Source organism: Caretta caretta, chromosome 1 (assembly GCF_965140235.1).
Source record: "Caretta caretta isolate rCarCar2 chromosome 1, rCarCar1.hap1, whole genome shotgun sequence".
Lineage (NCBI taxonomy): Eukaryota > Metazoa > Chordata > Testudines > Cheloniidae > Caretta > Caretta caretta.
The window spans coordinates 93,180,148-93,204,868 of record NC_134206.1 but is presented as its reverse complement, the minus strand read 5'-3'; the positions used below and the strand labels follow the sequence as shown (position 1 = coordinate 93,204,868).

Below are 24,721 nucleotides of genomic sequence, written 5' to 3'. Positions count from 1 at the left end.
AAATTACTAATGTTTTGTGTTTTTTAAAATGTAGCAAGCCAATATTATAGAATTATTTTCACATTTTTATGTATATTATTTATGGAACTGAAATGATCTGGTGTAGCTGTAGAAATCTCTGGATGCAACTGAACTCAGATCTATGCTTGCTGGAAATTTAAAAAAAAAACAATTACTGATATTCTAGGCAGCCTTAGATCAACACAAGAAGACAGCCTGCAGCTCAATTTATGCACATAGTAGCAAGTACAAATGAAACATGGAAAATAGATGGATGAAGGAATTATGACTCATTTTAATAAAAATGTATCAACATAATTTTAAACTCCAGTGGAACACCCCCCACCTGCCATTCATTTCTGTAACATGAATTCATATTTTGTTTAATTACCCCTTGTTCCAGTAAGGCAGTAGTTCTCAAACTTTTGTACTGGTTACCCCTTTCACATAGCAAGACTCTGAGTGTGACCCAGCTTATAAATTAAAAACACTTTTTTATATATTTAACCCCATGATAAATGCTGGATGAAAAGCAGGGTTTAGCGTGGAGGCTGACAGCTTGCGACCTCCCCCATGTAATAACCTCACAACCCCCTGAGGGGTCCCGACACCCAGTTTGAGAGCCCCTGCCGTGAGAGGTATATTTTTCTTTGGATGTCATTATGAGCAACTCCCCTTCAGGTTGTTACTTAATGGCAAGTACATGCATGCACACTTTAGGGAAACTAGACTGCTTTGATTCTTTTCTAAAATCTAGTAAAAATTCCATTTGGAGGTTAGAAGTAAATTGAGCCCCATTTAAGTCAGTGGAACACCTTACATGCATAAACATAACCATGTGTGTAAGTAATTATTAAGGATTGGGCCTTAATAATTAACCAAAGCAAGAGGAAAAAGTTTTCCACTTCAGACAAATATGTTTTTTTAGAATTCAATCAGTTTCAGAGAACAACAAAGAATAATTCCTTTTCAGTTCAATTTTGCAAGGTTTTTCCAATTAACTGGAGGCAGTTTCCATTAGAAAAATTAAATACTGCTGCTAAATTTTACGAGAAGGCCTTGAACTGCTGCAGCGGCACAGGAGCCAGCAAACAGAGCTGTCAACAGGGGAGTTTGAGTGGGAGCTCTGTTGGAGGAGAAGGTATTTGTATTGGGTTTTGTATTTCTATGTGTAGAGGCTTGTAGGGGCTTTGTGCTGGGAGAGAAGCTGAGCCCTGATTAGGGGGAGGAGCTTCTCTACTAGGGGTCCTGAAAGGTAGCAGTTGTAGTGGCACAGAAGCCAGCAAACAGAGCTGTAAACAGGGGACTTTGTATTGTGGTGCTTGTTTGGGGTTTGGTTTTGCTGTGGGTGGTGGTGTTTTGGTGTGGTTTGTGTTTCCCAGATTAACAGCCTTCCCACCTAAATCCTATGACAGATACAGAGGCAGCAGTGGGAGCGACTCATGTCGTGGAAGACACAATGAAGATGACTGGATGTGGAAGCAGTGGTATGTACATGATCCTGGAGGGGGCACCTGGTAAGAGTTTTGTCTGTATGAAATGCCGTCTGATAGCACTGATGGAGGAAAAGATCCGAGGTTTGGAGATGCAGGTGGAAAGTCTGGTTGAGTTTAGGAAGGGGTTCGAGCAGATTATGGAGCAAAGACATGAGGTATCTGAAGGGAAAAGTTCAGACTTGCAGATGGAAGCCGGGTGGGGGGGAATTCTGAGGGGAGACTGGGTGAGGAAAGTGGTCAGTGGAAGCATGTGACTAAAAGAACCAGGCAGAGGAAAAGACAGGCTAGTGAAGGAGAAATAGAGCTCAAGAATAGGTTTGCAGAGTTGGAAAATGAAGAAGAGGCTGAGCAGGTAATCACTGAAGGTGGAAGGGCAAGGAAGAGGAGAAGAGCGGCTAGTCCTATAGGAAAAGGGGAAGAGTCAATGGAGACTACACCAAATATGAGCCCCAGGAGGATACAGGATGGGTTGAAGAGGATTACAAGGGAGAATAGGAATGGAAAGAACTTGCAGCCAGAGGGAACAGGGGATGATAGACTGGAGAATAGCACCATCACCAGGAAAAGGCAGGTCTATGTGATCGGGGACTCTTTACTGAGAAGAATAGACAGGCTTCTAACCAGAGCTGATCCAGAGAATAGAAGGGTGTGCTGTCTTCCAGGTGCTAAGATACGGGATGTAGACCTGAGGTTGAAAAGGATCCTAAAGGGAGCAGGAAAGAATCCCCTAATTATCCTTCATGTGGGAACACATGATATGGCTAGATTCTCGCTGGAAAGTATTAAAGGAGACTATGCTAGGCTGGGGAAGACGCTTAAGGAAATTGAGGCTCGGTTAATCTTTAGTGGGATTCTGCCTGTTCCTAGAGAAGGGCAACAAAGGTGTGACAAGATTATGACTATCAACAGATGGCTTAGGCAGTGGTGCTATAAGGAGGACTTTGGGATGTATGGCCACTGGGAGGCATTCATGGACAGAGGACAGTTCTCTCGGGATGGACTTCATCTGAGTAGGGAAGGAAATAGACTTCTAGGATGGAGGCTGACACAACTGATTAAGAAAGCTTTAAACTAGGAATTTGGAGGAGATAGTTGGGAGATGTCCAGGTAATCTCCATGCTGGATTTTAGCATTGAGAGGGAAGAAAATGAAGTAAGAAAGGATACAGCCGTGGGTAGGAGAATGTATATAAGGAGGAAGGGCAGTGTGGATACCAGTCTAACAGGCTGTAGAATGACCGTGCCTAATAGGGTACAGAATGTGAGTGAGGCCAAACAGCAAAAATTAAAACGTTCGTACACCAATGCGAGGAGCTTAGGTAACAAAATGGAGGAACTAGAGCTACTGGTGCAGGAAGTGAAACCAGATATTATAGGGATAACAGAAACATGGTGGAATAGTAGTCATGATTGGACTACAGGTATTGAAGGGTATGTGCTGTTTAGGAAAGACCGAAATAAAGGTAAAGGTGGTGGAGTAGCATTGTATATCAATGATGAAGTAGAATATAAAGAAATAAGAAGCGATGGAATGGATAAGACAGAGTCCGTCTGGGCAAAAATTACATTGGGGAAGAAAACTATTAGAGCCTTCCCTGGGATAGTACTTGGGGTGTGCTATAGACCGCCGGAATCTAATTTGGATATGGATAGAGCCCTCTTTAATGTTTTTAATGAAGTAAATACTAATGGAAACTGTGTGATCGTGGGAGGCTTTAACTTCCCAGATATAGACTGGAGGACGAGTGCTAGTAATAATAATAGGGCTCAGATTTTCCTAGATGTGATAGCTGATGGATTCCTTCATCAAGTACTTGCTGAACCAACTAGAGGGGATGCCATTTTAGATTTGGTTTTGGTGAGTAGTGAGGACCTCACAGAAGAAATGGTTGTAGGGGATAATTTTGGTTCAAGTGATCATGAGCTAATTCAGTTCAAACTGAACGGAAGGATTAACAAAAATAAATCTGCAACTGGGGTTTTTTATTTCAAAAGGGCTGACTTTCAAAAATTAAGGAAATTAGTTAGGGAAGTGGATTGGACTGAAGAATTTATGGATCTATAGGTAGAGGAGGCCTGGGATTATTTTAAATCAAAACTGCAGAAGCTATCGGAAGTCTGCATCGCAAGAAAGGGGGAAAAATTCATAGGCAGGAGTTGTAGACCAAGCTGGATGAGCAAGCATCTCAGAGAGGTGATTAAGAAAAAGCAGAAAGCATACAGGGAGTGGAAGATGGGAGGGATCAGCAAGGAAAGCTACCTTATTGAGGTCAGAACATGTAGGGATAAAGTGAGACAGACTAAAAGTCAAGTAGAGTTGGACCTTGCAAAGGGAATTAAAACCAATAGTAAAAGGTTCTATAGCCATATAAATAAGAAGAAAACAAAGAAAGAAGAAGTGGGGGATGGAGTGGAAGTCAAGGATAATCTAGGCATGGACCAATATCTAAACAAATACTTTGCCTCAGTCTTTAATAAGGCATTAGGAATAATGGTAGCATGACAAATGGGAATGAGGATATGGAGGTAGATATTATCACATCTGAGGTAGAAGCGAAACTCAAACAGCTTAGTGGGACTAAATCGGGGGGCCAAGATAATCTTCATCCAAGAATATTAAAGGAATTGGCACCCAAAATTGCAAGCCTATTAGCAAGATTTTTTAATGAACCTGTAAACTCATGGGTTGTACCGTATGATTGGAGAATTGCTAATACAGTTCCTATTTTTAAGAAAGGGGAAAAAGGTGATCCAGGTAACTGTTAGTTTGACATCTGTAGTATGCAAGGATTTGGAAAAAAAATTTGAAGGAGAAAGTAGTTAAGGACATTGAAATCAATGGTAAATGGGACAAAATACAACATGATTTTACAAAAGGTAGATCATGCCAAACCTGATCTCCTTCTCTGAGAAAGTAACAGATTTTTTTAGACAAAGGAAACGCAGTGGATCTAATTTACCTAGATTTCAGTAAGGCGTTTGATACCGTGCCACATGAGGAATGATTAGTTAAATTGGAAAAGATGGGGATCAATATGAAAATTGAAAGGTAGATAAGGAATTGGTTAAAGGGGAAACTACAATGGGTCCTACTGAAATTGAACTGTCAGGCTGGAGGGAGGTTACCAGTGGAGTTCCTCAAGGATCCGTTTTGGGACCAATCTTATTTAATCGTTTTATTACTGACCTCGGCACAAAAAGTGGCACAAAAGTGGAGTGTGCTAATAAAGTTTGCGGATGATACAAAGCTGGGAGGTATTGCCAATTTAGAGAAGGACAGGGATATCATACAGGAGGATGTGGATGACATTGTAAACTGGAGTAATAGTAATAGGATGAAATTTAATAGTGAGAAGTATAAGGTCATGCATTTAGGCATTAGTAACAAAAATTTTAGTTATAAGCTGGGGACGCATCAATTAGAAGTAACGGAGGAGGAGAAGGACCTTGGAGTATTGGTTGATCGTAGGATGACTATGAGACGCCAATGTGATATGGCTGTGAGAAAAGCTAATGCGTCTTGGGATGCATCAGGAGAGGTATTTCCAGTAGGGATAAGGAGGTTTTAGTACCGTTATATAAGGCACTGGTGAGACCTCACCTGGAATACTGTGTGCAGTTCTGGTCTCCCATGTTTAAGAAGGATGAATTCAAACTGGAACAGGTACAGAGAAGGGCTACTAGGATGATCCGAGGAATGGAAAACTTGTCTTATGAAAGGAGACTCAAGGAGCTTGGTTTGTTTAGCCTAACCAAAAGAAGGTTGAGGGAAGATATGATTGCTCTCTATAAATATATCAGAGGGATAAATACCGGAGAGGGAGAGGAATTATTTAAGCTCAGTACCAATGTGAACACAAGAACAAATGGATATAAATTAGCCACCAGGAAGTTTAGACTTGAAATTAGACAAAGGTTTCTAACCATCAGAGGAGTGAAGTTCTGCAATAGCCTTCCAAGGGAAGCAGTGGGGGCAAAAGATCTATCTGGCTTTAAGATTGTCCTCAATAAGTTTCTGGAGGAGATGGTATGATGGGATAACATGATTTTGGCAATTAATTGATCTTTAAATATTCATGGTAAATAGGCCCACTGGCCTGTGATGGGATGTTAGATGGGGTGGGATCTGAGTTACTACAGAGAATTCTTTCCTGGGTATCTGGCTGGTGAATCTTGCCCACATCCTCAGGGTTCAGCTGATCGCCATATTTGGGGTGGGGAAGGAATTTTCATCCAGGGCAGATTGGAAGAGGCCCTGGGGTTTTTTCGCCTTCCTCTGCAGCATGGGGCATGGGTCACTTGCTGGAGGATTCTCTGCAACTTGAAGTCTTTAAACCGTGATTTGAGGACTTCAATAGCTCAGACATAGGTGAGAGGTTTATTGCAGAAGTGAGTGGGTGAGATTCTGTGGCCTGCATTGTGCAGGAGGTCAGACTAGATGATCATAATGGTCCCTTCTGACCTTAATATCTATGAGAAGTTACTGCTGAGTTATATTGGTGGGTGACGCTAATTAGCTCCACTCCAGTCTATAATGAGTAGGGGAGTCTCCTTGAGCTTTAAGCCAACTGTGAACCTGTATTTATTAGTAGCCCATTCCCCGGCCCCCCAAACCAAGGGGTGGGGCGTGCGGTGCGTTTTTACACTTATTCAGGATATGTCTGTGCAGGAGTTGGGAGGCTCTTGCCAACCCAGGTAGACAGACATACATTAGCTGTGCTCAAGTTAAATTAGTGTGCTCAAAATAGCAGTATTGTTGCAGTGGCACAGAAAGTGCCTGGGGCTAGTTGCCCAAGTACAACCCTGCCCAGTCCCCGGGGTATGTATGTTGGCAGCTAGTCCAAACCGCTACTCATGCCACCATGGCTTCAACGCTATTTTTTAAACATGCTAGCTTAGGCAGAGCTAGTGTGTCTCTGTCTATAGGCACTGGGTGCCATTTCCCAGCGACTGTGTAGATCTACCCTCAGGCTCTGTATGATCTATCAGGAATGAGGTCAAGACTTAGGCTTGGTCTACACTAGAAAATTAAGTTAGCTTAACTATGTGGCTCAGGGATGTGAGTGGTGTAGTTAAGCCAACCTAACCCCTTGTTTAGACTGCACTAGATCAATGGAAGAATTCTTCTGCCGATCTAACTACCATGTCTCAGGGAAGTGGATTGCCTATGCCAACAGGGAGAATCCCTCCCTACAGCAGTGCCACGACGGCTGTGCAGCTGTGCCTCGGTAGCATTTTTTAAGCATAGCCATGTGTTTACCTTCTTCAGTTAGCTATAATACTTCCTGCCCTTACTAGTAGAAGCTATGGGGAAGTCCAGTGAAAATGTCCCAAGAACCATCCTACCAGCAAGAGGCAGGATAGCTCAGGGCAAGAAATAGTGGGAAAACACATAGAACATATACTGCTGCTTCCTTAAAAGGAACAATATGACTCCTCAGTTAGCACAGGCTGGCTGTATTGCTCAGCAGAAGGAACCCCTATTCCTGCTTATATGTGTTCATCCACTTATTTTCTATTTGTGTGTGTCATAAATATAAAGGGAAGGGTAAACACCTTTAAATCCCTCCTGGCCAGAGGCAAAACCCTTTCACCTGTAAAGGGTTAAGAAGCTAAGATAACCTCACTGACACCTGACCAAAATGACCAATGAGGAGACAAGATACCTTCAAAGCTGGGGGAGGGGGGGAACAAAGGGTTCTCTCTGTCTGTGTGTTGTTTTTGCTGGGGCCAGAGCAGGAATGCAGGTTAGAACTCCTGTAAAGGGTTAATAAGCAATATAGTTAGATATGGGTTAGATTCTGCTTTGTTTAAATGGCTGGTAAAATAAGTTGTGCTGAATGGAATGAATATTCCTGTTTTTGTGTCTTTTTGTAACTTAAGGTTTAGCCTAGAGGGATTCTCTATGTTTTGAATCTGATTACCCTGTGAGGCATTTACCATCCTGATTTTACAGAGGTGATGCTTTTGCTTTTTCTTTAATTAAAATTCTTCTTTTAAGAACCTGATTGTTTTTTCCTTGTTCTTAAGATCCAAGGGTTTGGGTCTGTGTTCGCCTATGCAAATTGGTGAGGATTTTTATCAAGCCTTCCCCAGGAAAGGGGGTGTAGGGCATGGGGGGATTTTGGGGAGAAAGATGTTTCCAAATGGGCTCTTTCCCTGTTATATTTGTTAGACGCTTGGTGGTGGCAGAATTCACTTGGGACTATTGATTTTTGTCCCACCCTACCTTTTTTATTGGTGTGGTTTGTTAGTAGCTGCTAGTTTGTGGTTCTGGAGACACTGTGCTGAGTATGAAGCTCTTTCCATCTCTACCCTCAGCCCATTTGCAACAAAAGAGGAATTGATATATCTGGTAAGTGAGTGATTCCTAGGTACCTATCCCAGGGCTTGCGGCTCCAGTGATTTTATTTTTCAAGGCACCTACAAATTAGGTGTGGTGTATCCTGGCCTTAGTAAAATTATTCACAGACTAGGAAAACGACTACATGGGTAAATAAAGAAAATGTCCATATATGTTATGGGTTACCTGCTTATGGAAATGTTGAAATGTCCAGAAAATGAACTCAGCAGTAACTGTTGTTTAAATATAGTGAAAAAGTTCTTGAAGAACTCTGCTACCTTTTCATTCAAAAACATATATTTTAAACACAATCTATACAGTATTCAATTATAGGGCATCCAGAGCTCCAAAAAGTGTCCAAATATCTTCACTAATTCATCATTTATAATTTCAAAACTCAAAAATGAGCAAGTATGGCTTGTACTAGTTTAATTAACTACAAGGCAAGGTTATTGTGAAGGTTAATTAAAATCTGCCTCTATGACTGTGGGGAAAACACTTTTGATAAGTATTTCAAGAGGTATTGTGGTGTTCTGTAAAAACCTTCAAGCATGGTAAATTTAGTGGGTTGACTTAAAAATACGGACTTTTTTCTGATTTATCCAAAAAACCTGATAATCACAAATATTACACTGTCATTCGTGTATAAAATAAGAAAGACAAAACATTCTTTGTAGTGTTTTATCTAACAATTTCTAGATTTTGATTCAAGGCACTTGCCCTATGTCAGCTACACAAATTAGTTGATGCTTTTTTTTTCTTGTTTTCTTATTGATTATTATAAGCTGTTGAGACAAGACCACAATAGTTCCCTTGGCACTCCACCAGCATGCAACAAAGGTTGTAATGTCAAGTATACAGCTTTCCTCTTTGATTAAACTCATCCTCAAAGGTGACTCCTTCCAGAAAGAAAACAAAAATTAATCCACTAATTACACTGCTGGCTAAACTTCTGAACTAGGAAGAAAATGAAATTTTATTTAAAAAAACACAAAAACCAACAATACTTTCTTTTCTCCATTTCTACCCCAGACCATGAAATGTCCGACTACTAAAAAGAAAAATAGTTCAGATACTCTTGTTTGCAGCGCACAGTGTTCATTACATGTTGCAACTATTCTGAGCCACCCTCTAGTTTAGGTAAAACAATTAACAAAAGATGTTGCATTATAGTATGCTATATTTTTGACATTTTAGGTTGCATCATGTTGAAAACTGATGTGGCAAGGCAATCTAATGGTGAAAGTCTGATTCTACTTTGAAAGGTGCCTCACATATCATGTGATTTTTTTCTTGTCTCCGAATGACTTTCAGGTCAAATGTGATCAGTGCAAGTAAAAAGGAGATATTTTTGTAAGAATGAATCTTACAAATTCTAGGGCCCTTGCTCCCATATTCAGGATACTCCTACACAGAGAAATGAAAACTCCATGTTATAGGGTTAGCCCTCGGTCAAAGAGGTTTGGAGTTCTGTAAAGAATGAATCATACATTTCCCTTGATCTGTTGGAGACAAGATGTATGTGAACAAAGGTTCTTGTTTTGTTACTGCATCCAGTCTACATTCATTCCTTGGATACCATGGCATATGCTCTGATGATCAGTTGTATCAATTTAGATGGGATGTATAGTCTCAAAGACTCAAAGGTGTTAACCTAACCCAGACACTGTTCAACATTAAACCGTTTTAAACTAGGTTTTGGATTTGTTGTACAGCCACCTTAGCCTGCTTAATACCATGGCAAACACACCATTAAAATCCTTTATAACATTTTTATTAAAATTATAGAAAAGAAGGAAAAACAGTTACAGCATTTGAAATAAAGTATTAAATAAGGCTTTTATTTTAACAGCCTCCCTTGTTTCCTTTCCTCTTGCTAGAGAGAGGTTTTAGAAGGAAAAACCTCTTGATTCACAGTTTTTTAGATGATACAAATTGTCCTTTGTGGAGAAAAGATAAGTTAGTTGAGATGGGCGGGAGCTGTTATTGCTGTTAAAGTCTGATCCCATTTCCTACAAAGGCAAACATACACACAAAGAGAGAGAAAAGAATAGCAAAGGTAGAAATTACAGCTTCTCTGGTGTTGACTTTCGCTTGTAACCTCATCGCTGGAATAACAAAGGTCCCACTGAGGGTCTTATCAGTTACTCCAAGACCTGACAAACTTGTACTAGCATTAGGATGTTTAGGGCACTGCTTTAAGTTGCTTTCTAGTCACAGGCTTGCAGCAGTGTTGCAAAATATGCAGTCTTGGCCGGCTGAGCCAGGGTCTCATAAAACAGAAGGCAGAGGAAAAGAAATAGGAAGGAAAAGAAATGAAGTGGGGAAGGAAAAGGATGCACAAGGAAAGAATTATGATTCAGAATACACACAGTAGTTCTGTTGTACAAGAAGATGCTAATTTTACAGTCAGAAGCACTGCATTTTATATCAGAAATATATCAGGACTCAGACTAGATAAAGATCAAATTTTTGAACTAATGCTGGACATTTTTTGTCTGATAGACTGGTGAGGGAGAACCCCCACAAAAGCATAACGTTCATGATTATAAATGCATTTGAAGCAGTCGTGGTAAGAATAAACTATCCCTCATACCATGAATTTTCTCAAAAAACAGAAATAATAATGGTCTGCAGTTCTCTCAAGAATTTGCGTGTGTGAGGAGTGAGGCACCACTTCTTTTGGAGGTGCAATTCATGTCCACAAAAAGTTTACGTATAACTGTTGCCACCATTTTGTGAATCAGTTCAAAGAGCTATTGTTTTGTACAGTTATATACAGGTATTGTTTAATAAAACATATCTGCCCTCAACACCGTTTTATTAGTGTGTTTCAATGGGTTCAGTATAATTCCCTGTGTAACTGATCCTAGCCAAATTGATCAAGGTATTCATTTAAATATGTCATAAGATTGCAGGAAAAGCCTTATCACTTTGTCACACTCTTGCTTTCTTTTTTTTTTAATATATATATTGGTGAAATCTAATGTCCCTTTCTTATACGTATATGACAGTACAGAAGTCTTTAAAAGAACACCTGTAATTATAGTTGAATAAAAAAAATTACAATGGAAAAGTTTTCCACTGGAAAATGTAGTTTTTGTCAAAATGGAAACATTTCACAGGAACTTTTTAAATTTCAACTACATTTTTGATGTGGGGAGAGGGGAGCCAAAATGAAAGATGGCAATGAAGGATGAGGAATCTCTCCCAACATGGAGGAGGAGATGCCAGGTACCCCCAAGGCTAAGAGGATCACAGCCACCACTGCCAAGAGGAAACAAAGGGTGGTGATGGTCAGTGAGTCACTTCTAAGGGGGATGGAGGTATCTAACTTGACATCCTGGGAGGTGTGATGCTTGCCAGGTGCCCAAATCGGAGACATTACATAAAGACTTCAGAGGATAATCTGACCCTCTGACTACTACCCTATACTGTTTACACATGTGAGCTACAATGATTTTGCAAGGTATAATCCTGAGCAGGGATCTGGGAGTGAGGTTGAAAGAGTTAGGGGCACAGGTGGAGCTTCCATAAATTCTTTGGTCTAGGGCAGGGCCCACTCAGAGACAGACACAGCCTGCAGCTGAATGCATGGCTTCATGGATGGTATCACCAGGAGGGGTTCAGCTTCCTTGACCATGGGATGCTTTTTTGAGAAAAAGCTCTGCTGATCAAAGATTCCCTATCAAGGAAGGGAAAGAGTACTTTCAAATACAGACTGGCTAACCTAGTGAGGTAGGTTTTTAAAAGCCATAAGTAAGTCCAAAACATTGAGACTGAGGTGAAGGGTCAGAATCTGGGGGCAACATGAGTAATCACACAGGGGCAAAGGAGAGACAAGAGGGAATATAGAGGGGGAATCTAACATCTTACATGTCTGTATCCTAATGCAAGAAGTATGGGAAAGAAACAGGAAGAACTAATTTAGTATAACAGAAACTTGGTGGGCTAATTCACATGACTGGAATATTGGTGTTAGTACCTGTTCTTAAATATTAACCTTTTTAGTCCTTTACTTTCTGTATATTTGATTCATGTATATATTAACTATTATTTAGAATTTTTAGGGTATTAACAAACAGTATGTTGAATTCTAAGTCCAAGAAGATTGGCCCTTCACCAATAAGTAACCCTATTAAGGAATTCTTTGAGTTAGACTATATAATAATCCTGGGCACATCTATGTCCATAGAACTCCAGATAGTCTGAGAAACCATCCCCTTAACACACACACACACACACACACACACACACACACCTGGGAAACTGATGAGAGATGATTGTTACAGCAGATGTCTTCTGTTGGGGAATCAACAGGAAAGAATAATTATGGGGAAAGAAAGACCCACCAAAATATATTATCTCGAACTGTTACTCCTCTCAGCTGTAAATAATAATGCCTTCACACACAAATCAGGTAAACTGAGAATGTATAAAAATAACATCAGAACATATGTTTCTTTTGGAAAAGAGGTTTTATTTTTTGAGAACTCTATACAATGACACTGGTATGAGAACTTAGCTGGTGAATAGAAAAGGAGTACTTGTGGCACCTTAGAGACTAACCAATTTATTTGAGCATGAGCTTTCGTGAGCTACAGCTCACTTCATCAGATGTTTACTGATGAAGTGAGCTGTAGCTCACGAAAGCTCATGCTCAAATAAATTGGTTAGTCTCTAAGGTGCCACAAGTACTCCTTTTCTTTTTGCGAATACAGACTAACACGGCTGTTCCTCTGAAACCTAGCTGGTGAATGAATCTTCTACATTCCTCCACATACAGTGAAGGAGAGAGCCAGCTCTTTTTCATCACAGGGTGGTAATGTACCTATTCTTTCTGTATTCTGTGTAGTTCTGTATTAATCTGATTGATAACATTTTATTAGACAATGCCAACTGAGCCTGTTGTTCAACAATCTTGAGTTGTAATTAACTCAGACACACAACATTTGTATAGAAGGGCACAGCTTTCAGGAAGGACGGGCAGGGAAAAAAAGCAGGGAGCTGTTGCCTTGTCTAACACACATGTATATTTGCATTAAGGTTCACATAGAAGTTGGAGGCAGACTTGTTGAAAGTCTCTGCTTAAGGATAATAGTGGCAAAAACAGGGATGTTGTCATGGTAGGTGTCTACTATAGACGACCTAAACAGGAAGAAGATGTGGCTGAGATTTTTTTTTTAAAACTATTAACAAAATCATCCAAAACACAGGACTTGGTGGTGATGGGGGACTTCAAGTACGCAGAAATCTTTTGGGAAAATAATACAGCAGGGCACATATTATCTGAGTTTTTGTAATGTATTAGAGACAACTCTTTACTACAGAAAGTTGAGAAAGTGACTGGGGATAGGCTGTTCTAGAGTTGATTCTGACAAACAGAAAGGAACTGATTGAGAATTTGAAAGTGGAAGGCAGCTTGGAAGAAAGTGATCATGAAATTATAAGGAATCATGATTCTAAGGGATGGTTGGAGAGAAAACAGCAGAATGAAGACTTCAAGAAGACAGACTAAGAGAATTGGTAGTTAAGATCCTGTGGGAAGCAAGTCTAAGGGACAAAGAGTTCGGGAGAATTGACAGGTTTTTAAAAAAAAAAACATTACTAAGGGCACAAGAAAAGACTATCCCAAAGTATATGAAAGATATTAGGTAATGTAAGAGACCACCCCTGGATTAGCCAGGAGATCTTCAACAATCTGAAACTCACAAGAGAGTGACACAAAAAGTGGAAACTAGGTCACAGTATGAATATAAAAAGCAACAACACAAGCATGTAGGGATAAAATTACAAAGGCCAAGGCACAAAACACAATTCAACTAGCTATGGACAGAAAGGATGACAAGAAAAAATTTACAAATACACTAGACAGAAAAAAGGAAGACAGGGTAGGGTCCATTACTCAGTGAGTATGAAAAGAAAATAAAAACACAGCAATGGCCAACGTGTTAAATGCCTAATTTTGTTGTTGTTTCAGTTTGCACCAAAAATATTACCAGTGATTGGTGACTAACATAGTGATCATCAGTGCAAATGGGTTAGAGTCTGAGGCTAAAATAGGAAAAGAACTAGTTAAGAATTATTTAGACAACTGAAATGTTTTAAGTCAGCGGGGCCTGGTGAAATACTTACTAGAATACTGAAGGGACTGGCTGAAGGAATCTCTGAGCCATTCAGCAATTATCTTTGAGAACACCTGGAGGACAGGACAGATCCCAGAGGACTGGAAAAAGATACTATATTTGCCCATCTATAAAAAGGGAAATAAGGACAACCCAGGGAATTATAGACCAGTCAACTTAATCAGAAAGATAATGGAGCAAATAATCAATCAATCAATTTGTAAGCATGTAAAAATAATGTGATAAGTAACAATAAACATGAAGCTGTTAAGAATAAATCATGTCAAACCAACCTAATATCCTTCTTTGACAGGGTAACGCAGGATAGGTTGATAGCAATAGATGTGATATGCCTCAACTTTATTAAGGCTTTTAATACCATCTCATATGACCCTCTCATAAACAAACTAGAGGTTTATAGCTTAGACAAACCTACAATACTATACTAAACTTACTGACCCTCTGAGCCACATATAATAGTCTTCAGAAGTTTGAGAGCCAGACACTTTTGCCAGGGCTCAGGGCTTCAGCCATGTGGGAGGCACCTGCTGGGGATCGGGGCTTCAACTGAAGCCCCAAGATCCCCTTCACCACAAGATCCGGTTCCCCATAAACCCCAAGATCCCCTTCCCCACAAGATCCTCACCACCCCACCGTGGGGTAGAAGCCCTAAGCTTCCCAACCCAGTCTGGTAGGTGGAGAATGTGCAGAGGATGTTGGAGGCTCCATGAGCCACACTTTAACTGTAAAAGAGTCGCATGTGGCTCATGAGACATGGTTTAGACACTCCTATACTATAAGGTGGGTACACAATTGGTTGGAAAAATATACTCAAAGAAGTTATCAATGATTCACAGTCAAGTAGGAAGGGCATATTGAAGGGTCCTCCACCGGTAAGAGCCGGTGCGCCGTACCAGGACTGGCTTTCCGAGAGGGCAATGTAAAGCCCTGGGGTTGTGGTGGGGCTGTGGTGGGGATTTAAAGGGCCCTGGAGCTCCAGACGCTGCTATCTTCCCCCCACCCCGCCCCAGGGCACTTTAAATCCCGGCCTGAGCCCTGCTGCCTGAACCCTGGGGTAGCGGCGGCGGGGCTCTGGCTGGGATTTAAAGGGCCCCGGAGCTCCAGCTGCTGATACTCCCCCGGGGCCCTTTAAATCCCCTCCTGAGCCCTGCTGCTGAAGCCCTGGGGTAGCAGTGGCAGGGCTCTGGCGGGGATTTAAAGGGCCGGGCAGTAGCAGCAGCTGGAGCCCCGGGGCCCTTTAAATCCCTGATGGAGCCCAGCCACCGCTACCCCAAGGCTCGGGCAGCAGGGCTCAGGTGAGGATTTAAAGGGCTTGAGGCTCTGGCAGCTGTTACCACAGCAGAGCCCCAGGCCCTTTAAAGCTCTGCCAGAGCCCAGAGCCCTGGGGTAGTGGTGGCTGGGCTCCATCGGGGCTCCTCTGTGATTTAAAGGGCCCGGGACTCCACTGCGGTAGTGGCAGCTGTAGCCCTGGGCCCTTTAAATTGCCCCTGAGCCCTGGGGCTCCCAGCCGCATCTGCAGCTGGTAGCTCAGGGGTGATTTAAAGGGCCCTGTGCTCCCAGCCACCACTACCGCAGCTGGAGCCCTGGCCCTTTAAATCAAGATTTAAAGGGCCCAGGGATTTAAGGCCCTGCCTCTTCCGATTGAGGCCACTCCCCCTGCTCAGGACTCCGGCATACTATTAAGTCCTGTAACTTACTTTCACCCCTGGGACTATGTCATTGAGAGTACACTTAAGGTTTGTAGATAACAAGCAGCTGGGAGGGGTGGCAAGTGCTTTGGAGGACAGTCTTAGAATTCAAAATGATCTTGACTGGAGAATGGAGAAATGGTCTGAAATAAAAAAAGGATAAAATTCAGTAAGGACAAATGCAAAGTACTACACTTAAAAGGAATAATCAATAGCACAAATGCAAAATGAGAAATGATTATCGAGGAAGGAATACTGCAGAAAAAATGATCTGGGGGTTTTATAATGGATCACAAGCTAAATATGTGTCAACAGTGTAAAACAGTTTAAAAAAAAAGCAAACATTATTCTAGGATGTATTAACAGGAGTGTTTCAAGCAAGATGTAAGAAATAAGTCTTCCACTGTAAGAGTAGTGAAGCACTGGAACAAATTACCTAAGGAGGCTGTGGAATCTCTGTCAGTGGAGAATTTTAAAAACAGGTTAGACAAACACCTATAAGAGATGGTCTAAATCAGAGGTTCTCAACCTATTAATCATTGTGGGTCACATATGCAGTCCACAATGTGTTACCTGGGCTGCAGGTTGAGAACCCCACCCACCCCCCATACTCTGCTATGCCTAGCACCCCCCAGTCCAGAGACCCCTTCACAGAGTGGATCCAGGAGTGGAGTCCCGGTGGCGGGGCTGGGCAGCAGGAACCCCATACTCTGTTGTACAGGGACAGGCAGCATTCCCAACCTGACCCTGCCATCAACACCAACCTTGACCTGCACTGTGTGGGGCCAGGTGGCAGCTCCAACCCTAACCCTGGACCCTGTTGTGTGGGGCGGGAGCGCTGACTCTGGACTTCAGCCCATGCTGCGGGGGGCTGGGCACAAGCCCCGGTCCTGGACCCAACTATGTGCTAATTGGGCCACATGCAGCCCACTGGCCGCGGGTTGAGAACCACTGGTCTAGATAATACTTGGTTCTGCCTCAGTGCAGGGGACTAGAGCAGATGACTTATTGAGGTCCCTTCAAGTCCTACATTGCTATGACTGTATGCCTTTAACTTTCTCATTTGGTTTTGATAATGTCAAAATGTTTCAGTTGAAAGGTAAAAATGTTCCATTTAGATTTTTATATTATAGTAAAATCTTGATTTTATAAGTCTATATAATTGTGTTGGACACTATCAAAATGTTTCCATGATCCCAAACCAAACTTTTTTGGAAATTTTATTTCAAAGGAAAAGTCAAAATTTGGGGGTTTATTCCTCTTTGGAACAAAAACAAACTTTATTTTCATTCCATTTTCCAACCAGTTCTATTTTTAACATTCCTCAGTCGAGCTATTTACAGTACATAAATTCTTGTACTGTGCATTATTGTTTGCTTAGCCTTGAACATCATTGGTTTGGAAATGAACATGTAAATCACAAACAGTGTGTTTTTAGTAAACTCATGTAATATTGAACACCTCACTTGGATTTCCTGCTAATCAGTTGGAGACAGGCGCTCAAAATAATCAAAATGGGAAATGATGCATAAAGTTAAACACAAATCTATTAATTAAAAAAGTTAATTAAAAACCCTTGAAAGATTATTTTAAAGAACAGTTGTGGTAGCCTTCTGAGCACAATCCTATGATTTTACATATCTATTTATTATTTTAGTCAAAGAGCAGTACTTAGCTGTACAATCTCAAATCACAGCAGGATGTTAATGCATGCAGATCATGCCATACAGAGCATACAATCTATAGTGAAATTCAAAAGCTAGCATTAATGCAACATTAATGTTCTTAGATTGAGCACTCATAAGTCAGAATTGCTCTGGGAATGTTAACTCTGATGAGGGCTGGTCAAAAGTTTTCTATTGAAACTGTTTTTCGATGGAAAACTTGCTTGACTAAATGATTTTTTTAATGAAAAGTGTCCACCTTCCTGGAACATTTCAACTTGTTGAAAAAACAAACACCCCCAAATTGAATATTTTTATTAGGAAATGCTGTCATGGTGCATCATGGGAGTTGTCATTTGGGTGTCTCATGCCACCACTTTCCTCTCTGGTTTAGGGTCCACAGCTGGACTATGTCTCTCACAATGCTCTGCAGCCAGGAACTCCTATGACGGCTCAGCAAGATGAGAGAAAGAAAGAGAGAGAGAGTCTGGCAGGAAGTCTGGCACAAAGAAACAAAATGAAGCATGAAGCCCTGAATTACAACTCCAAGGGAGGTTTCAGAGTAACAGCCGTGTTAGTCTGTATTCGCAAAAAGAAAAGGAGTACTTGTGGCACCTTAGAGACTAACCAATTTATTTGAGCATAAGCTTTCGTGAGCTACAGCTCACTTCATCGGATGCATACTGTGGAAAGTGTAGAAGATCTTTTTATACACACAAAGCATGAAAAAATACCTCCCCCCACCCCACTCTCCTGCTGGTAATGGCTTATCTAAAGTGATCACTCTCCTGTGATCATGTGCCAGCAATGCCCCTCTGCCATGTACATTGGTCAAACTGGACAGTCTCTATGTAAAAGAATAAATGGACACAAATCAGATGTCAAGAGTTATAACATTCATTAACCAGTCGGAGAACACTTCAATCTCTCTGGTCACGCGATTACAGACATGAAAGTTGCGATATTACAACAAAAAAACTTCAAATCCAGACTCCAGCGAGAGACTGCTGAATTGGAATTCATTTGCAAATTTGATACAAATAACTTAGGCTTGAATAGAGACTGGGAGTGGCTAAGTCATTATGCAAGGTAACCTATTTCCCCTTGCTTTTTCCTACCCCCCCCCCCCGACGTTCTTGTTAAACCCTGGACTTGTGCTGGAAATGGCCCACCTTGATTATCATACACATTGTAAGGAGGGTGATCACTTTAGATAAGCTATTACCAGCAGGAGAGTGGGGTGGGGGGAGGTATTTTTTCATGCTTTGTGTGTATAAAAAGATCTTCTACACTTTCCACAGTATGCATCCGATGAAGTGAGCTGTAGCTCACGAAAGCTTATGCTCAAATAAATTGGTTAGTCTCTAGGGTGCCACAAGTACTCCTTTTCTTTTAACTTCAAGAGACACTGTGGTGGCAATTATAAACAGAAATTCAAAGTTTCCAGCTAAAAACTTTGAGAGAAAAATGAAAGAAAAATGAGAAGTTGAATTTTCTACGTATTCCCCTCCCCATACATTTTCCCACCATCTGTAACTCTGACACATTATACATACTCCATATTTTATATAATACATTCATAAAAGTAATGACGTGAATTTTTGGGTATCTCTTAGGCAATGATGAGTGATGTTTTCCTCCCACTTTTTTTCTTTCTTGACTCAGTGGGACTACTCACATGAATAGAGTTAAGCATATGTGTGTGGCAGGATTGCAGCCTTGAAAAGTAAGAGGATATTTTTGACTTTAAAACTTCACATTTAAGCAGTGGCATACAAATGGATATAATTAATTAAATAGATTAGGTTTTCAATTTTATTTTATATTTGTGTATTATAGTAATATAAAATCTTCTAGAGATAAAAAAAATGATCAGACAAGAAAGGTCCTGTAACAATGACATGGTCCAAATTCTGTTACTTTACCCAAGTGAAGAGTCTCATTGAAGTCAATGATAAGTCACAACCATGACCTAAACAAAAAAAAAAAATAGTCTGGCATCTTTGTTTCCTGAACTGGTAACAGCATCAATATGACCATTCTTAACCTCTATTTTCTAGGTTTGCTTTATCTCAATCACAAAAATTCTATCAGCCATAAAGTCTTACTCTGGGAAAGAAGCCTTAAAACAAATAAATACATACATCAGTTGGATGACTTATTCTGTAAAAGGATGAGGATATGGAAATTTTCTGGTTTCAGATTTTTGTACTTTTCTAACTCAAAACCAGCTTTGATATCTGCAACTGACATTTGGAAAGTTTATTTTTAGAACAGAATGCCAAAAGCGATTTAAGCATCTGAACTCAATGAACACAGTCTTCAGTGTCCCATTGCTCTGGAAAGGTTATTTAAATTAATTAATAACACAGCAGTACTTATAGGATATTGTGTGAAATTGGTTGTGGCCAAGTTACAAATCAGAGTTAATGTGTTGTGACTTATTTTAGTTTAAAAGAGAAAGATGGCTTTCTTCTTTGTTCTCCTGACTGCAGTATTTTTACTCTGAGATGTTGACTTATTATACATGTACTTTATAGTTTAATTACCTTCATAAAGGAGGGACACTGCCCTGGCCAATTATCAATGTAGTCTCTCTGACCTTTCCTTTTTTACGTTCTTCTGCTCTAATTGCCGGACAGAAACATTTCTCATCATGAAAATTTTGCTCTTTTCCCCTCTATAAGAAAGTTTCCACACCAGCATGAAAGTCCCTTGGAAGTGGAATTGCTACTAGGCCTTGGAGGGAAATATATTTCTATTTAGGTAGGAGTTTAAGTTTTGGGGGAAAGATTGATGACCAATGCACATGGACTGAGATTGAAGGCACCACCAGGGAATAGTTTCCCTTAATAAGTGACTTTAGTTCTGTCACTTTATTGGATAGCTTCAGGCTTCTGATTATAAAAACCTAGCCTGAAGAAAAAAGGAAGGCGGGGTCATTTGAATATGACAACCTGTAGAGGGTGAAATGCTGAGAAAGAGACAGTATACTGGCTTGAGCCTGAAGGGTATTCTCCATCCTCAATAAACAATGTGATGTCTTTCTTAAACCTTCCTAACCTAAACAAGAGTCTGGTGATTCTGTTTCTGAGGGTACCCAAACCCAGGAATTTATACTCTGTTCTGTGAAAGTGGAGGTGTTGTGTGTTTTTTTAAGTACTTCTTCACCACAGCTGCTAGTGTAACAATGATTACTTACTTATATTCTGATAGTGCCCACAGTATGCTACCTACCAAACCCATAGGAAGACACAGATACAGTCCTGAATAGGTGACAACTGAAGTTTCAGTCATGCACTTTGTTGTGGTTGAGTGGGTGCTAGGTTATTTATGGTCAAAAAAAAAAAAGAGCAAATGATTATCCTGGGAAATACCTTGTCCCATTGGGATGAGACGGAGGCACAGTAACGCAACCTTTTTTCCTGGTCTACCAGTACTGGCTTCACACTATACAACCTGAGCCGTTGAGTCTTTCTCAATGACTTCCTTCACCTCAGGTAGCTAGGTGCAGCTGCTGACCTGCATGTTCATTGCCTGTGTTAGCCATCATTTTCAGGGTTCATGCTGGATCTGTCCACGTCGTATAATGCCCAAGGCGATATTTCGGACAAGCCTTCATCACTGATAGCATAGCTCCAACGAGCAATCCCCTATTTCAGATGTTACACCCCTTCCACCATGATGAGGTACAGGTCGGACTTGTGGGGGGACAGACTTGACTATGCTGATGATGTTGTTCTTTGAGTACAAAGCCCTAACAGGTTTCGTGAGGCACTCCAGCATATGGAGGAGGAGTCAGCTAAGATTGGTCTCCATGTTTCATGGTCAAAGACAAAACTGAAAAATCTAGGACCAGGTCCACCTGAGACTCCAATCTCTTTGCACAACCATTGAATCAGTCTCCAGCTTTTGCCATCTGGGGTCTATACTTACCAGCTCCTCCAGTTCTCACACGGAGGTTCTCCATCAGTTTGGCATCACAACATGTGCCATGGGCCATTTACAGTGGATATGGAATCAACATCATCTTGGTATGACAACCAAGTTTAGGATTTTTAAGGCCCAGCTTGACAAAGCCTGGGCTGGGATGATTTAGTTGGGGTTGGTTCTGGTTTGAGCAGGGGGTTGGACTAGATGACCTCCTGAGATTTTTTCCAGCTTCCTCCTCCTAGTGTGATGGATGTCTGTATTGTCCTGTGCCGGGACTAGATTGATAAGGAAGTCCCATTCCTTTGTGGGGCCACAGATGGGGTGCATGTAAGGGGGTTTATGGGTTGCTGTACCCACAGGAGCCCTTACTGGTATCCCTCTGCTTTGGCTGCAGTGGGTTTCAACAGCCTGGTTCTCAGCTACTAACCAGTGGTACCATCACTGACCATTTAAGGCAGTCAGGAACCATACCTTACCTCCCTATATTGTTTCAACTATTCCCAACCTGGTACTTATCCCAAGCCTGATACTCATATATACTCTACTGCCACCTGCAGAATGGATTAACCAACAATAAAAGTACACTTTATTTACAAGTGAAAATTTAGAGGAAGCAAATAAAGGGAAGGGGGAAATTGACAACCATACAACCCATCACTAACTTTACTTCCAGGGTGGATTTACTAGAATTCATGAGCCCAGTTCACAGGGGTCAGCACCACCATGTTGTGCGATGGACACTTGACAAAATTACCAGACTTAGTGGTGGACATTGGTGGGGGATAGGAGAGGGCTCTGGGCTGTGGCAGAGGGTTGGAATGTGGGTGGGGGTACAGGCTCTGGTCCAGAAATGAGGTTCTATACTTACCAGGGTGTGGTAGAACTGATCATTACATCGATGCCTGAAGGTTTGTTTGGGGGCATCAGATGGAGGGCTTCTCAGAACTTGGCCAGGAGTGAGAGGGACTGTAACTGGTCTCGGTCACCCATGCTATCCTTTGGGAGTTCAGTGCTGGTGCTTGCAAGGTCCTGTGGGACTCTTAGAAAGATGCCATGAACCCTCCAGCAGACTGTTGTTAAAATGCCAGTGAGCCAACTCCGGCTGCTCAGGCATTAATGAAACCACCTCAGTCACTAGATGGTGGTCTGAAAATACAGCTGGCCTGATGCTGGAGAAGTGGACCTGCAAGATGTTAGATGAGGAAACCTAAATGCAGTTCAGCTGGGAGTGGCATGACTGAGTATCAAAGAAAGGGGTAGTGATTTTCTCCAAATCCAGTGCAGAGGGGTCAGGCTGAGTCTCATGATCTGACCCAATGCTGCTTCCAGATTTAACATAATAAATAATATAAATATCTATTTATAGTAATTCTAAGCATATTAGGCTGACATGACTTAGTTTTCATCTGCAGTGCACTCTCTGTCACTCTCTTCTTATAATTTATGCTTTTTTTTTCAAAAAAGAACACAAGCCATATATATTTCTCCCCAAGTTGTACAACACTGTATTTAACACTGACAAACAGTGGAAAAAAGACAAACAACAACTCCATCCCTACTAGGGTTTCCACTCAGCCCTGAGCCTACCTCTTTTGCTCAAGTAATGAAGCAGATTGGGTACACAGTCTATAACATTATGAATTTATTTCAGGCCTCCAACATGCTAACATGATTAAAGAACACTTCAGGCCTGTTTCTGATCTCACTTTTACTTAGATCAGAAATAATTATTGTGGACTCAGACTACTCAGTTCAGCTTTAACGTTCACCCCTTTGCTTTCGTCACATTGTTTTATAACCTTAATAATCTCTAAATGTATTGCTGAATTTTACACTATATGCACTTGAGAAATATTCATGTTTTTGCCTAGCCCCTGTTCATATACTATACCAGAATATACCTAGATAAGCAAACCAAAGCCAGTACACGTTCACCAAGTTTTTGCTTTCAACTCCCACAAGCTTAGGATCCTTAGAAGAAAATGTGTACTCCCTCTGATGTAAGTATTTTAATGAATTAGCCCCTAAGCCATTGACCTCCTACTAAGCCTTAAAACTATCAAGTCAATAAACAACTTAAGCCAGCACACAAAGTAAATCCCTTATATTCTTGTCTATGGGTGAATGCATACCTAGAGTGGTATTGATTATGTAATTAATTCTGATGTTTCTGCCTGAGGTATCACTAAAAGCATTGAGACTCCGATGACACATATGATAGGAGATCAGGAATGACAACAAAAGAATTAGATACCATCCCTGCCATCTGTTAAATTTAAAAAAAAAATCCTTAAAATTGTCTATTAAGAACAAACTAATGGTAACTGTCAAGAAATACTGCATAGCTGAGAAATGAGATTTTACTCATAGGATGCTGCTGGTGCCCAAGAAGATTATGAAATTAGGGGTCAACTTTAAATTGGTTGAATTCAACATGGGGAGTGTTTGGATCCAGAATGCAAAACTCCTCCTATAGAGGGCTCCCACTCACTGCTGTTCTTCTCTGAGAGGGAGTCTCATAGACCTTTACTCTCTTTTCCTTGGGACTTACCATGAAGCCATTATAGGATTTGCCCTATTAAGCAGCAGTACTAGCAGTGGAGAGGCTTCTGCTACTCTCTGATGCTGTGTGTTTAGATTATTATAATCCCTTGGTAGTCCCATTCTGAATTAGGAGGCTGATGACTTTGATTTGGCAATCTCCATGCAGAAGCAGAGAAGCCAGCTGAAGAGCCATGAGGGTGGCCAGGTCAGGTGGGGGACAGAAATAGTAGAGCTGGAAAATCCCTTGAAATATTTTTTCTATTTTGGCTAGGATGCCATGTGCAAATTAACACTCAGATGACTGCCAGGTTTAGATAAATATCTCAGCCCCAAATTCAACTCTGGCAGCATCCCAATCTGGACACCTCTGCAATCTAGGATGAGCCATTTCATCTTTATTGAAAGATCTGTCTATATAGTTAAATTAAAAATCCCTTTCATATAATTAGCAGTGCTTATTTACTTTTTTTTTTCTCCTTTCCACTGTAGTTGTGAGTTTTGAATTTCAAAAGAAGACAAATATAGTAAACATATGCTAATGGAAAAATATGTTTGACACATTATGGTACCTAAATGAATGCATAACAAATAACAATTACTGAACTTAGAATATAATACAGTCAACAATAAACTGAAATATGTCAGAAATCACTGTTTGCTTCCCCAAGAGGGAAGCTAAATTAGTATGGAAAATTAGTCTGTTGTGCTAAGACAGACATCATTTATCTGTTTCTCTATGATTTTAATGCAATTTGTAACACTACAATAAGGTATGTCACTGGGAATTAAATGGGAACCATTCATTTAAATAATAACAAATCTCTATAAAGTAACATTGTAACTGTTTACTTGATTTTACAGCATGGAAATATAAGAACACATTTGTTGAAGAAGCTGTTGCTGTTACC

General features: G+C 40.8%; 1 long non-coding RNA gene across 3 annotated transcripts in view; it reads left to right on the top strand.

Annotated features, from left to right (window-relative positions):
- Positions 1 to 909: 909 nt before the first annotated feature.
- The window catches only part of LOC142072474 (uncharacterized), a 105,293-nt gene continuing 81,481 nt past the window's right edge, over positions 910 to 24,721 (top strand). The window contains exons 1-2 of one of the 3 annotated variants that reach the window (XR_012668841.1): positions 910 to 1,141; positions 1,416 to 1,517. This is a non-coding gene — a long non-coding RNA (uncharacterized LOC142072474). The remainder of the gene's footprint in view (positions 1,142 to 1,415; positions 1,518 to 24,721) is intronic. The other 2 variants (XR_012668842.1, XR_012668840.1) reach the window with 2 other exon arrangements.